Source organism: Sebastes umbrosus, chromosome 1 (assembly GCF_015220745.1).
Source record: "Sebastes umbrosus isolate fSebUmb1 chromosome 1, fSebUmb1.pri, whole genome shotgun sequence".
Classification (NCBI taxonomy): domain Eukaryota; kingdom Metazoa; phylum Chordata; class Actinopteri; order Perciformes; family Sebastidae; genus Sebastes; species Sebastes umbrosus.
This window is the reverse complement of record NC_051269.1, coordinates 3418701-3426776: the sequence shown is the minus strand read 5'-3', so window position 1 is coordinate 3426776 and position 8076 is coordinate 3418701.

Below are 8076 nucleotides of genomic sequence, written 5' to 3'. Positions count from 1 at the left end.
GTAAACTGGAAAGTTGTCTCTGTTTCTGTTACACGGAGATGTTAACACACGTCAGGGACTGCACACTTGCCGAGGCGCACTGACATCCATGACGCACGGGGAGCGAGGCGCACAGACCCATCTCCCCTGGGAAGAAAAGGAATAAGTCACGTGTGATGCGTTATGAAGTTGACAAGCTGTAGACAATTAGATGTGGCATATAAAAGGCTGTGTAAACATGATGGCGCATACTTGCTAAACCATGGCTGCTTTGGCACTGCTGGAGGACATCGCCAATGGCAGAGTTCGGAAGGAGCGTGTATTTAGAGATCACACTGACCTGTTGGCCCAAGATGATGACTGGCTTATGAGCCGATTTAGATTGCCAAGAGCGATCATTTTACAGCTCTGTACTGAACTGCGTCCAGCTTTGGAGAGGGAGACTGCGAGAAATCACGCCTTGCCAGTGCCGATCCAAAAGTCCTCACCACGCTCGGGTTCCTGGCAACAGGAGCTTTTCAGAGGGAGCTGGCTGATCGGTCGGGTATCTCCCAGTCATCGCTGAGCCGCGCCATGCCAGCCGTACGGGACGGCCTCATCGGTATGTCACCAAGATACATAAAATTCCCCTACACTGTGGCTGAACAGGCAAACATTAAAGTGCAATTTGCAGCGATGAGCCGATTTCCAAATGTAATTGGAGCGATCGACTGCACTGACATTGCTATAAGGGCACCATCGGAGAATGAATTTGCTTACGTTAACAGGAAGCATGACCACCGCTCACCAACCCCCAGACAGCGCAAGAGCGGCGTTACAATGACGTCCACGCTCGGGCATGGTCAGTTGTTGAACGGCCCATAGGGCAGCTGAAAGGCTGTTGGCGCTGCTTGGATAGCACTGGTGGTGTCCTGCTATACACACCACAGAAGGTCTGTCGCATTGTGCAAGCGTGTAGCGTGCTGCACAATGTGGCAAACCACCATGGTGTGCCTGTGCCCCAGGAACTACAAATGGATGAACCTGACCCTGGCCCACCTAATGAGCCAAATGCAGCAGCTGTACAGCACCGTTTGGATGTGATACACACAATGTGAAGCAACGAGGTAAGTTTAAACAATCATTTTATTTTATAACAAGGTCTTTTAATGTTTGGCTTATCTCATCAAGGAAGCCATTCATTGTTTTTAATTCCTTGCATATATCTTTCATTGTATTGACAATTTCTGTCTGTGACTCCAGCACAGCGTTGGTGAGGACGCGGCCAGACTGACGCCCTTCAGCAGTCGAGGCCCGGGGCGCAGCGGATCCGTGCGCCTCCGGGAGCGCACGGTCAGCTGCTGTGGAGACGCCGGCCTCAGATCCATGGCTTCCTTCTCCTCCTCCTGGCTCTGCCTGGCTCAGGATGGCGGATGCAGATGCGCTCCTGACGCTGCATTCCCCAGTTTCCACATTATCTGTAACAATAAAGGACATTACTTTCTGTAATTCAGTGTCTCCAGCCTGCTTATTAAAGTGGAATGTAACATAACAGATGTGATGTTGTACGTGGTGTGTGAATTCAGCAGCAAGGTTTGAGTCATGCTGTATTTTATGTACTTACCAAGAGTAACCCACATGTCAGAATCTCCCTCATTTGCTGGCAGGATGCCAGAAAGTGTGGTTTCTCCCACGATGGCAGCCACTCGTTCTTCTTGTGGCGTCAGCTCCGGCTTTCCTGGGCCCCCACCTGTGGCTGTTACACTCTGCCGATGTGCAGCTACCCTTTGCTTTACATCTACTTTGATGTCAGACCACTTTTTTTTTAATTCAGCTGTTGTCCTTGTCTCCGATCCTGCTGCATTAACTCAGTTCAGCTCAGTCATTTTGCATTTGTTGCTTATTCCCGAAGAAAGACCACCAAATAAAATATTTTGTCGAGCCTCCACCTCAGTGACAAGCACTTCTATTTCACACTCTGTGAAATTTTTATTTTTTTTATTTTTTTCCGCACGTTTTGCCATTGTTAGTTGGACAATAGGTGACAGCATGGCGCGTATTTATAGTAATTTGCATATTTATTAATGGGAGGAGACAAGGCGGATCAAGCGGCGCGTGCAGCTGCGCTCAATTTCACGTCAATTGGGATGTATAAAGGAAAGGTGCGCAGGAACAAGCGTACGCACGGTTTTATACATGTAGCAGTTTCTGTGCGTACGTACTTTTTGTGAGTACACCATCTTCCAGTGTGAAAGCTGCGCAGTCTTTTATACATGAGGCCCCAGGTACTTGTCATGTCCAGGTCGTGATCCATTGTGGTCTGCAAAACAGAAATAAACAATGGTGACTTTTAGTATAGCAATTTAAACAAAATGAGCAAAGCAGGCTGCCAGTTTCATGAATACATAGAACAATCAGACACTGTGGAACATTGTAAAGAGGAGGTAGCAGAAGTGTGCTCTACTGCCACGTCATGTTTACATGGGAATATGTCCTCCATACTTAATAATAGGTAAGGCATGCTTCAACACCAGTCTACAGGCTTTGAACGTGTGAAACGAGTCATTTGGACTTGAAGAAGAAAAGGGGTATAATTACAGATAATCTAAAAGTAAGGAAGGTGTTAATTCCTGAGTGAATATGTTTATTGTAGTCGTCAATGCACTCTCAATGTCTAGTGTGTATTTGTAACATTACAGTAGCACATTGTACAGTTCAAACACTGTAAACATGATACAGCACATTATACATAGTAAACATTATATTTAAGAAATGTATTTAGGTCAGAGATTGAAACCTAATGAAAGACACGTGGAAAGCAATGTTTTATTTGGCCAAAGCAGTGAAATGAAATGTATGGCTGGATTATTATCTGCGATTGACAAATATATGTAGCAATCTGTGTTTTATTAGCTGCAATAACAGCAGAGTAAAACAGCCTTTAGCTAATCAGTAGCAAGCATATAAAATCATTAAAAGTGGTAACGTTTTGGTTTGAATAAATTATATTGCATGTCATATACAAACAGGCAACAAGTCATGATGAGTAATAATATAGTGAACGCTTAGAGTATGCTCCGTTATTATATAGAAGAAGAATAAAAAATCCAGTGCACAGTCTTTTAGAAATGTGTATTCACGTATTAATAGTTGTATAGCTTGCAGAAAGCTTACTGGTTTGATTATTGCAAAGCTTGGTCAGACGCTGAGCCACAGCCGCTGTACGGTAACGTGACATTCATTGACTTGAGCTTCTGATGTTTGCACGTCCAACTACCTGGCCCCGCGGACGTAGCTGCCGCTTCTACATGCTCGTATGTGTGTGTGAAACATTTGAGGAGCTAAAGTAACGCTATTTTCAAGTTGACTAGCGGGACGATATTTGTAGTAGATGTCAACGGTGAACATAAAGTGGTCCGGTTTACGTTAGGTCTGCACTACAAGTTAGCATGGCGGGCTAGGCAAGTCAAAGAGCCATATGAGCAACATGTATTACAGGGCTGTAGTGTCAATGTTGTGCCCTGAAGAAGGGGAATATTTGTAGTGAAACTCTCGACACAATGCCTACTCTCTGGCAGTCTCATGACAATCTTTAATTCACTTAAACAACATTTACAGTGATATAAATTGTTTTAATTTATAATGCTTTGCATTTATGTGCATTTTCATTTTAACAATATTCTTTTCTTCTATCATTTAACATTTCTTTAGGTAAACAAACAAATTCACAAATTCACATCTGTCACTTTCTATCAAACAGGATCAATTCAATATAACAGGTTAAATATTACTGCAAACAAGTCTATAAATCAATAAACATTAAATATCTAAGCAAAAGAATTAAACAAAAATATCCTATAAGACACAAATTACTTTGAATTTCCTTTGTCTTTAGATTCCTTGTCTTAAACAATCACACAAATGCATCAGGTTTACGTTTAAACACACACAACCCTTCTGGCTCATACTATGTCTTCACACAGTCTACATACACACGTGATGAGTCGCGCTGCACTGCCATCGTGTGGCGCTCTTAAAGCGGCAGATCAAACAGAGCTAACTAGCTTGAACTTGTGTTTCACTTCAGGCTCGTAAAATGTCAATAAAACTTACAAAACACTGGACATTAGGTTAGCATATTAATAAAACAGAACGAAACAACTTAGCTAACACATCTGAAAGTTTGAGTATGAAATACTTATTTCTTTACCTGAAGAAGGGGAATATTTGTAATGAAACTCTCGACACGATGCCTACTCTCTGGCAGTCTCATGAGAATGAGGCATCGTAGTCGCGAGCTTCCCCTTCAGGCCTCGGCAGGTATAACTAATCAATCTCACAACAGATTTAACAGGTAGATCACAGATGAGCTACTGACAGGAAGATCTCCTTACATTTAGAGAGGTTTTTTAAAGAAAAACGTTTTTAAAGTGTTTTTAATCTTTTTAAAAAGACTTTGTTTTCAACACTCAAACCGTTTCAATGTTTTTATTCTTCATGAATTTAACAATGAATTAACCTTTTATGTCAATACAACTGATTTTATTACTAGAAGTTTATTTATAGCTGATCAGCTTTCTTCAATCAAATTCTACCTATCACATCAACATACTTCGATAAGCTATTAACCAAAAAACAGTGAATTGTACTCATCCAAACTTTTTTGGACATTCATCAACTTCCCCGGTGATTTCTGAACGTTGGCTTGCTCCAGGCTTTAGTGTTTTTCCGGTGAAAAAAACGACTCTGCGGTGAAACTCGTCATGACCATTTTGTATTACACAGGTGAAATACTTTGTGTTTTTGGAAGAAATTTTCATAGGACTAACATTATGAACGTAGCTGCACACCACATTGTCCTCGTCATCGTGTAATTTTGCAACTTTTGAAAGAGTTGCTTTTGTAAAAGCGCAAAAAGTTGAGTAATATTAGCTAAACTTAGCTTCAGGGTTGCTCCGGTCTTCTCCGTTCCAGGACGTCGTTTGAATAGCGTGCGTTGCACAGCATTGTGGGCAATTGATCTTGGAAGTGACGCATGCAATAGACCGGAGGAAAACAACCAATCACAGCTGATGTGGGCTGTGCCATCTTGTTATCCAGCTGCTGTCTATGACAGGCGGCTGTCAATCAGTCGCGAACTCCGATCAAACTATCAAAATAGACTGCACGGATCAAATATGAATAAATACTCTGATACTGTAATGGTTATTGATTGCCTGTGTGTTCAGAATCATGTTGTAGTGTACTGTTCAGCTGTAAAAGCAGAAAGTTTGTGACCCAGCAGCCATGTTTACACGAGTTGCAAAAATGCAAAGCACCGCTCTTCAACAGCCAATAGGAACGCTCAATAGACACGCATCTTCCTGAAAAGAGCAGTAATTGGTCCAAGTGTTCCGTTATGAGCTACATAAAAAAAGGTTGAAAACAGAGCTACGAGGAGATGCAGAGGTTTAGATGTCGGTCAGAACACTTGAATTACAATATACTGATTGTTATTATCGATTATGAGCTTACTGATGGCTAAAAGGTTCTGCCTATTGAAGTCATAGGAAGCGTTAATAGTGAAGCTGTCATTATAATTATAAGATAATAAAATTGAAGACGCTTTAAAGCGTTTATGGAGTAAGCATAGGAGATATAGGAGAGTCCTTTTATTGTGTAGTCATGGTTAGGATTTCCACAGGTTTTCACAAAGTGGTTACTAGTTCTTCTGGGGTCCATTGGCTTTTCCCATGCAGCAGAGAAATGCTCTGTGATGTTAAGAAAGAGTTTGTAATGTTGACAGGAAAGATGATCACAGTGAATTCATATTCTGTTACTGTAATGGCTATTTGTCAACAGCTTCGTCAATCACCTTTAATTCACATTATTTTAGTAAAACAACAACACATGTAATTGTAAATAAATAAGCATTTGTGGCTATTGTTATTTTACATAATGCCTCACATTGTAGTGTTTTAGTCTGTCTACATATAACTGATAAATCCTTTGTTTGATGTCTTCCAGGAGCTGAAAAATCCACCAACGGGGACGGGGACAGATGGGGGTGAGGCCAAGGCAGCCACATGGCCGTGGTTTTCCCTGACGCATGAGTCCATCGGGAGGCGGCCCTCTATCGAGCCCCCGAGTCCTGATGGACTCATGTGTCGGGGAAAACCTTTAGCCTGTGGCTGACTTGGCCCCCATTGGCTCATCATCTAGAGCTATGTCCGCTACTTGTGGCCAGGCGTCTGAGGAGGAAGAGGAATCTGCCCAGCCTGGCACAAGTAGCAGCACCGCAGAGCTGGATGATGAGCCATCCACCTCTACCTGTCCCACACCCAGAAAGCGGCGGGCCACAAGGGGGGCACTGCTTAATTTCCTTCAGGAGGAATCCAAAAAAGAGGAGGAACGCTTTGTGGCAACACAACAAAGCAACAAGCGTTTTTTAGATTTGTTTGAGGAGTTGGTCCGAAAATCCTAATTTGTATTTATTTATTTTGTATTATAAAAGCTCTTTAAGTTAAGCATTATTTATTGATTTAATCTTAAGTGGGAATATTTAATTTGTTGCCTAATATAATTTGTCCTTTCATTAAACATTTGAAGTTGTTGAAACCATCTTCACTGTACTCCAAGATTCTTGGTTTGACATTTACTTAATTAACAAAGGTCTCTTCCCAAATTCCTTTTCCAGACTAATGGTCCATGGACAGGAGCAGAACAGTGTTATCATTAAGTTTGTAGTCACAGGAAAGCATTTCCTATAACCTTGAAACACCATAGACCTGTCATCATCTTTAACATTTCAGTGCAAACCTAAATAAATGATACAAATAAAAGCAAGCAGACAATACAAGATGTAAGTAAACTGGTAGTGAGATGTTGGGAACAAACTGGAATGACAACTTGTTTACTGCACAAAGCACATGTTCATTTATTTCCTTTACAAGATAATGGCACAACAGAACTCAAACTTAAAGGCAACTTAAGAATATACATAACTAAAAGAAAAATAGCTTCAAGGCACACGGCTTATCATACAGTGTGGTGGCCCATGTCCCAGGCCTTCATGTCCACAAAGTCTACAGGTAGTCATGCTCTTGTAGCTCCACAGGGTGCACACGTGGAGCGGAGAGCAGCCCTGCCAGTCGGTCTCGCTGGCCATGTCCGCATCGTTCCCCTCTCACAGGACGTGGTGGAATCACACCGATGTCCACAGCATCCTCGATGAGCTCCAGGATGTCCCCCGCTGTGAGGCAGATATTATGGAGCACTGCACAGGCGGTGATGACTGAGGGGACAAAGGTGTGGTCGACCTCCAGAGCCCTGAAGAACAGCATTCTCCAACGAGTTTTCATCATGCCAAAGGCCCGCTCTACAATAGAACGGGCCTTTGGCATGATGCTGGTTGAAGCGGCTCTGCACCAGTGTCAATTAAGGAAAAGAAGTTGGCCGATTGACCTGTTTTATGGCCCAAAAAAAAAAAAAAAAAGACATGCGTCGGCCCAAAAGGACGTCCAACTGAGTAGAGATTGTCAACTGTGAGTGTATTGTAGCAGCACACTTCAGGTTTCTACCTAACTAGCCTAATGTTCCAGAATGTGACATCATTAAAGGATGATGACATCACAAAGAATATGTATGAACATTCTAAATGACATATGGAATTTTTTTTTTTAAATTGATTTTAAAATGTTCTGCAACTACAGTCACTTTTATAAATATATATATATATATATATATAAATATATGAAATATAATTTTATAAACTATATGAAAAAAAATCAACCTCTATGGATTTTAATTTTAACCATCAGAGTATTAATTAATATAAACATGTACACAAAATTCATATAAGATTTTAATCTGTAACGTTTTTATTTTTCTAATGTTTTTTATCACTAAATGTCCCTATTGCAACATTACAATAATGTTCATTTTATACTTTTTGCTTTTTTAAATTTTTATAATATTTTAAATATTATAATATAATAATAAGACATTTAAATTAATTTACATCAAGCTCTGTGCATCATTGTTAATATATATATATATTTAAAAAAAAAAAAGGATTTCATGATTTTCTCTAAACTCTGAAAAATATAGACATAGATGTCGGTCTTCATACACAAAAAC